Source organism: Arachis hypogaea, chromosome 13, assembly GCF_003086295.3.
Source record: "Arachis hypogaea cultivar Tifrunner chromosome 13, arahy.Tifrunner.gnm2.J5K5, whole genome shotgun sequence".
Lineage (NCBI taxonomy): Eukaryota > Viridiplantae > Streptophyta > Magnoliopsida > Fabales > Fabaceae > Arachis > Arachis hypogaea.
Genome location: NC_092048.1, coordinates 15,647,162 through 15,654,729, shown reverse-complemented (window position 1 = coordinate 15,654,729; position 7,568 = coordinate 15,647,162). Strand labels below are relative to the sequence as shown.

At 35.1% G+C, this 7,568-nt stretch overlaps 1 long non-coding RNA gene across 2 annotated transcripts; it reads right to left on the bottom strand.

Annotated features, from left to right (window-relative positions):
* Window positions 1-1,737: 1,737 nt before the first annotated feature.
* On the bottom strand, window positions 1,738-6,292 carry LOC112737449 (uncharacterized). Of its 2 annotated transcripts, none has more exons than XR_011870235.1 (2): window positions 5,749-6,292; window positions 1,738-5,580 (listed from the first exon to the last, which is right to left on the bottom strand). It is a non-coding gene; the product is annotated as an uncharacterized lncRNA (long non-coding RNA). The 2 variants fall into 2 exon arrangements; XR_011870236.1 differs by having other exon boundaries at window positions 1,738-5,577.
* Between the last annotated feature and the right edge of the window lie 1,276 nt (window positions 6,293-7,568).

Below are 7,568 nucleotides of genomic sequence, written 5' to 3'. Positions count from 1 at the left end.
TTTAAGAAATTGATCAATACGCAGTGTAATTGAAAAAGCTTTTGGGATTGTGAGGAATAAATTTCCTATCATAGCAGAAATAGCTAGATATGATGTAGACTGTGAGCAAAATTGTTATAGCTTGTTGCATTCTCCATAATCTCTTAATGAATTTTGATTTGAACGAAAAACTTATTACACAAATTGAAAGGGATCTCAATAATAGTATGCTTGAACGAAATTTTACAAATATTAAAATTATCAGAGGTGAAGATGGACGAATGGGAGAAATTTTGAAAGACTCTATAGCCGCACAAATATGAAACGATTACATTATTGAATGAGTTTTAAGTCTTTTTAAGAGGCTATATTATTAAGTATTTTTGTATTGAATTTGAGTTTTATGTATCATTTGAATTATTACTTGTTTATGCAATAACCGTTAGTTTATGTATCGTTTGATAAAAAACTCTTTAAACAATCCACTAAATTACTAACATTTCATTGAATAATAAAATTACAACTAAAGATCTACTAATAATTATAATAATTTAAAAAATTTAAATACTAGGAATCAGTTTGAATAAGCAACTTAAAATTCTCTGAAAAAAGAATTCAAGGATTTATATTAAAAGTAACTTACAAAAAATTATTTTGTATTTGATTTTTTAGTTACAAAAATATTTATTTTAAAAGAAGAGTGATAATAACTTTTTAAAATATTTTGAATAATTCTAAAAGGTTCTAGAATGTCCTGAAAAGTTTTGAAAGATCCTAAAATATTTTAAAAAATTCTGAAATGTCATAAAATACTTAGAAGAGTGTATGTAATGAGTAAAAATGGGCCTAATAACCCAATTAAAAAATTATCACTATTAGCATAAGTTAAAAATTCCTTATAATATTCATTAATAGTATCGGATTGATTTCTAATTGAGTCCGACAAACTACCATGAAAATGGAGAATGGTGGCCAATAAAAACATCATTATAAGGAGAAAGATTTAAGAGATAGGGATAGAATAATAAATTTCCCAATGAAGGGTCAATAAAGATTAGAGAGAATCTCAATTAGGGCCAAAGAAGAAGGAAATCAATCATTAAAAATCATTCATTACAATTATATTCTTACTATATCTATTTATAGTAGATCAATTACTAATAAAACTATTTTAATATGGTCTTTGGCCACCTTTTACTCCTTATAGTATAGATGTATATAGATAGAAGTATAAAAGATGGTGTAAAATATTCTATTCTTGTAGCAGCCACTGCTTAAGATCTGGTACCTTTACAACTTCTGGCCCATATTTTGAGTGTGTCATGGAAGAATATTTCCGCAATAATGAAATGCACGCTTTAATAATCAATGATGATCTTAGTAAACAGGTTGTGGCAAGAATCCATTTTTTTTTTTGCTTATTCCGACCTTTGGATTTAGAGACATGTGATTAATTATATAGTTTTAGTGAAAGTTCTGGATACTCAATCTAAATCATTGATTAAATTAAATTCTAACCGTCCATTTAAAAAGTGAAAGATTATAAATAACGGTAAAAGTTTTTTTTTGAATGAAGAGGGTTAAGGACCCGAAAACAAGGAAAAGAGAAAATAACAAATAAAAATTAGTCTCTTCTCAATCTAAAAGTGTCAGAATGATCTCAAGTCAAAGCTTGCATAATGTCTAGAGGGGGATGGTCGAACAAATGAAGACCAGCTGGGAGGTGTTGTCCCTTTTTAGCAAGAATATCAAGAACACTATTTGCTTCACGCAAGGCATGGTGCCAGTTGACGATCATCAACATGTTCACTAGATTTTCAATGTCAATTAGAAAATGTTTGCATAGATGGATTACAGGACATTCTTCATAATAAGATGGATGGCCAGCAAAGAATCTGACTCCAACACAAGGTGTTGAAAGTTGTTTGCACATGCCACTTGAAGGCCTTTTATAATACCCCAAAGTTTTACATGTAAGATTGAGCAACTTTCCAAATTACAAGAGAATTCAGTCATATATCTCCCAAGATGATTTCGAAAAACTCCACCACAAGCAGCACTATTAGAATGGGATAAAAGGGAACCATCAACATTCAACTTGGTAATATCCTCTGCAGGAAAAATCCATTGAATCAACCAAGCTTCCTCCCCAAAAAATCTGTTGGGAAGAATAATACTTCTTATAACATTCAGAATTTCAATACTGCAAGCTTTAGCGGACTTAGAGACTACAACTAGGAGAATATTTTTTTCTTAAAAAATAAAGCAGTTTCTGTGGTACGAAAGAGAAGAGATTGTTACCTCAAAAAGAATTATCCAATCATGATTATTAGATAAATTGTTTATCAATCAATCTCTTAGGTCTAAACTAAAGAAGTCACGAATTGCTTCATGGAGCCTCGTGAATTGCCAAACATGTTTTGCAGAAGAACAATCACGAATGACATGAAAAGTAGTTTTATCATGCTCAGTGCATCTTAGGCAAGTAGCAGAATTTGATAGATGTATTCTTCTATCAACATTTGTAAGAATAACTTCATGCGCAACAAGCCAAATGAAAGCTGTGATCCTTTTCGGGACTTTCACTTCCACGCAAGTTTACAGACTTGGCAAGAGGTTCATAATCACCAAGCAAGGATTGGTAGGATATTTTAAGGCTAAAAGTATCATTTTGTATTCAGCTCCAGGCCACTTGGTCAGGCCATTTTCAAGGTGATGGAGGCGACATAGCTAGAATTCTCCTGGTAGTAGCTTCTGGAAGCATCTGTTTAAGTTTTTCCTCATCCCACTCACCTGAAATATTAAGAAAATCCGTAAAGTTTGAATATAAATCAGAATATGACAATACCTATATCTCATGATTAGGAGTTTTCCAAGATTCGACACTCAATTGTGATCCCAAAAATTAATCTGATGACCATCACTAATGCGCCAAATAATATTTCTTTCCACATTATTCCACGTAGAGTAGATTTCTCTCTAAAGATTAGAGTTGCTGCCTCTCCTAACAACCTCTGGCAAGATATCATTTTCGCAATTATACTTAGTGCAGAGAATTCTGGCCCAGAGGAAATCCTTTTTCTCAATAAGCCCCCATCCTATTTTCATCATGAAGGCGCGGTTAACATCTTTAGCATGTCTTACTCCTAGGCTACCATTTTACTTTGGCTTGCTAACTTCTCTCCAATTCAAGAGATGAATCTTCTTGGATTGTTCAGATTCTTCGAAAAGAAAATTTTTGCATTTGCAATCTATCATATTACTAGTAGAAGTAGGTAACAAAGCAGTTTGCATAGTATAACTAGGAATTAGATTATAGAACATATTTCACCAGGGTAGTTCTTTCAACAAGGGATAGCGAGGAGGCTTTCCAATTGTTGAGTCTGGAGTTCATCTTGTTGATGCTGCTGCTGCAAGTATCACTAGACACTTTAGAATGGTGGAGAGGGACTCCAAGATACTTCCCAAGATTATCAGTTTTGGTAAAGTGCAAAAAGTTGCTAATTTCACTTCTCACATGATTCCCCACATTCTTAGAAAATAAAATGCAAGTATTCTATTTTAATGCTGATCTTCTAACCAGAGCTCTTATAAAAAACATCAAGGACCCGATTGATAACATCAGCTTGATCCATACTAGCCTCTGCAAAGAGAATGAGGTCATCAACAAAGCAAAGATGAGAGAGTTCAAGAGCATCCTTCGTGAGCCAAATTGGCTTGTAGAATCCATGATCAACTGTGGCACTTATAAGTTGGGACAACCTTTCAATACAGAGAACAAAGATGTACAGAGAGATAGGGTCTCCTTGCCGGATACCACGAGATGGAGTGAACTCTGACAAAGCTTTTCTATTCCACAAAACCCTCATTTTAGCAGTGGATATACAGCTACTAACAAGATGAATAAAGTGGGGAGGTAGGCCAATATCCCTCAAGGTGTCTTTAATAAAACTCCATTTCAATCTGTCATATGCTTTTTCTAAATTAATTTTAATCGTTGTCTAACCTTTTTTGTTTCTCATAGAGTGTACCACTTCTTGGGCGATGACAATATTATCAGAGCTATGATGCCCTGGCACAAAGCTGCACTGCGTAGGTTTAATTAATTTCTCTATTACTCTTCTCAAGCGCCTGGCAAGAATTTTGGTAACCACTTTATAAGACACATTGTATAAGCTGATCAGCCTCATCTACTTTAAGTTAGTAGTAGGCTCCACTTTGGAAATCAGAGTAATAAGGGTTTCATTGATCTCTTCGATACTGTAGGATTCACAAAAATATTCTCCACCAATCTGCACAAATTAACCCCAACCACGTCCCATTTATTTTGGTAGAAGACAACTTGAATACCATTTTTCCCCGGAGCTTTAAGGCTGCTCATACTGAATAAAGAATCTTTAACCTCTTGCCAAGAAATTCCTCCTCAAATAAGACTCGAATTTGAAGCACTTAACATAGGAAAGACCCCTTTAAGAACAAATTGCTCATTAGGAAGATCATCATGATACAACTTGTAATAAAACTCAGTTTCCATGGCTTCCAGCACAGCGCCATTTGAGATCCAATTACCCTCTTCATCCTATAAGAAGACCACTTTATTTCTTCTTCTTCTAGCCATATTGGTGCCGTGAAAGTACTTAGTGTTCCTATCACCATATTGTATCTAATTGCATCTAGATTCTTGAAGTCACAACATCTCTTCCTGGGACAACATTTCTTCATATTCTTTCTAGAAATTCTTTTGGATTTCTTCCAAGAAGGAATTATTATTCATGCTTAGACAGTTAGATATGCCATGAGGTTTTCTCAAGATTTTGCTCTTTCTCCTAAAAATATTACCAAACACGGTAGCATTCCAGGACTTAAGGGAATCTTGAAACTCAACCATGTGTTGAGACCATTGAGCTAGATATCTTCCAATTGTTGTTTACTAAATTGCCAAAATCTTGTTCACCAAATTTTCAAAATCAATATGAGTGAGCCATGAAGTGAAAAAGTGGAGCGCCTTCTCCCTCTATTGGATGGAGGCATGTTGAAAAGCTAAACACAAAGGGGAGAGTGGTCAGACTTTAATATGGGTAAGTGTTTAATCTTGGCTTCAGAAACCTTATTTGCCAATCAATATTACTTAGATCCCTATCAAGCCTTTCCACCAAATTTTCTCTTCGCCAAGTAAACGGCCAGCTAATATAACCCAAATTGGTTAAGCCATAATCAGACACGTAAGATTAAAAATCAAGATAGGCACCTTAACTGCTGAGACCCGAGCCACTCTTCCTTTCAAAATTATGCAATAAGGCATTAAAATCCCCATCAAGCACCAAGGGAGATCCAAATTTGTACTAATGGACCTGAGATTATTCCAAAGTTCTCTTCTAGTAATTTTCTAGGGACTACCGTAGATGGAAGTAAAAATCCAAGGCTGATAATTTCTTCCCGTCACTTTCAAATTAAAAAATTGGGGGGTGATTGTCAAGAACATCAAATCCCCAATAATTTGATTTCCAGATACACCAAATGTCCCCTGAATGACCTCTGGCTTCCTCAACAAAATAGCCATCAAAATACAATTTATCTCTGATTTTACTCCCTCGATCCCTACTAACATGGGTTTCAAGAAGAACAATGAAATTAGCATCATATTCTCTACACAAATCTTTAATCAGAAAAGGAAAAGTACTTCCCCTCTCCCACCACACCACGGCAATTCCAAACTATGAAATTCATTAAAAACATGAAACAAAAGTAAAACGGTCACTAGAGACCAACCTCAAATTTTTGCAACATCCTTAGCACCCAAATTGAGTTTAACCTTCACGACACTATGATCCCCACTGCTGGACATCACTGGGTCTATCATAACTTTATCAGGCAGATGGTGGTGCTGGATTCCGCCTTCACAACTCACTTCATCAACTTCCATCAAAACAGGTTCGAAAAAGGGATTTTGCTTTCGATACAGGGGATTATTGCTAACCATTTGAGTCCTTGGCACTTCTTTCATGGCTTTCTCTACTTCAAAAGCCTCCTATTGTTTGCATTGCACCTCATTCTTTCTGTTGAGTTTGGAAAACTTATATGATGAACAAACATTATTAAAAGTATTATTAAGTGATTAATAAATTGTTTCAAATTGGTTGTTTGATGAATCTATTTAAGTGTGCAGGAAGAAAAATTAGTTTCCTATTGGGTCAAAGTTACACAAGCCCAAATTAATCTTTGAACAAATTCAGCTTTGAGCAAAAATAATTCAAATATTAGTGGCTGATTGTTTAAAGAAAGAAAGAAATCCAAGGAGGCTCAAATCCATCAAAGCCCATCATAAATTAAAAAAAGAATCAAGTGGCCCAAAGCCTTGGAGGAAGCCTTTCAATGATCACAATGCAATCTCTTCAAATGACCCAAGAAAACTATACGGCAATCACAAAACAAAGGAGTCCAATTTGATGAAGCTTGGCTCGGTTACCCACTCACTTTGGTTAATGGAATTCAAATTTTAATTCAATTGAATGCATGCATAGGTAACTGAAACTGAAAATTAAATTGGGTTTAATTTTGCATTGAAAGCTTTGTATCTTCTCTTTCCTCTCTCTCCTTGCTTTCGGTCATATCACATCCATCATAGAAAAGAAGAAGATAGAAGTTATCAGAAGAAAAAGTAAATTAACAAAGAAGCCTAATGGAATAAAAGGCTAAGATGAAGAAAGGCTAGTGAAGTTCATCTCAAAAGGAAGATCTGAAGTAAGGCATGGCAAGATTTTTGCCATTGAATGCAAGATTTGAAGAAGAGCTTCAAGATTTTCCATACCAAGAAAAGAAAGGATCCGCCTCTGTCAAAGAAGAAGATCTCGTTTGCAAAAGTTCACTTTCATTTTTGTTCATCAGAGAAGGAAGCTAGCCTCTGAAGCTACGGATAGGAAGAAGCAAAAATGGAAAGGAAGAAGCTGTCCTGGGTTAGAAGATCATCGAGGGTCCGAATCCTTTCTTGGGGCCAAAGTCAAGATCAAGGGTTCAAAATGAAGGAGCTTGATGAAAAGGGTTGAGAGAGGTACATGCATGTTAGTTTTTGGTTTTCCCTCTTTCTTCTCTTTGTCCGGTCCAAAGCTGTTTTTGGGTTGGAGAAGAAGTTGCTTGGTTGAACCGGTTTCAACCTTGGAAGTTTCCCCTTCTATATTAAGGGAGAACGGCCAAGGGTTGAGATCAAGAAGAAAAAGCACAGAGTTCTCATAGCTATCTTAAGCTAACAGAGTTCTTCTCCTTCAATGGGTTTTATTGTCTATCTGAGTCTCATGGTGAAAAAGGCAAACATGGTGAGATTTGTAAGAAAAAGCCAGTGAGAGGAAAAAGGCAGTGATCAATATTAAAGAAAAAGCCATAGATGTCTCAGAGTTTCTTTGTACATCTGTATGTTGTGTTTCATGATCCTGTGGGGATTTCCTTACAAGTTGGGTTAGCACTTTGCGGTTGAAAGTTAGGGTTAAGTCCTAGTCAAGTTCAGATTTGGGGATAGAATCTAGATTTGTCCCAAATAGAAATGGGTAGTTCCTAGGGAAGAATTGGTGATTGTAATCTTGAAAAAGAGATAGTGA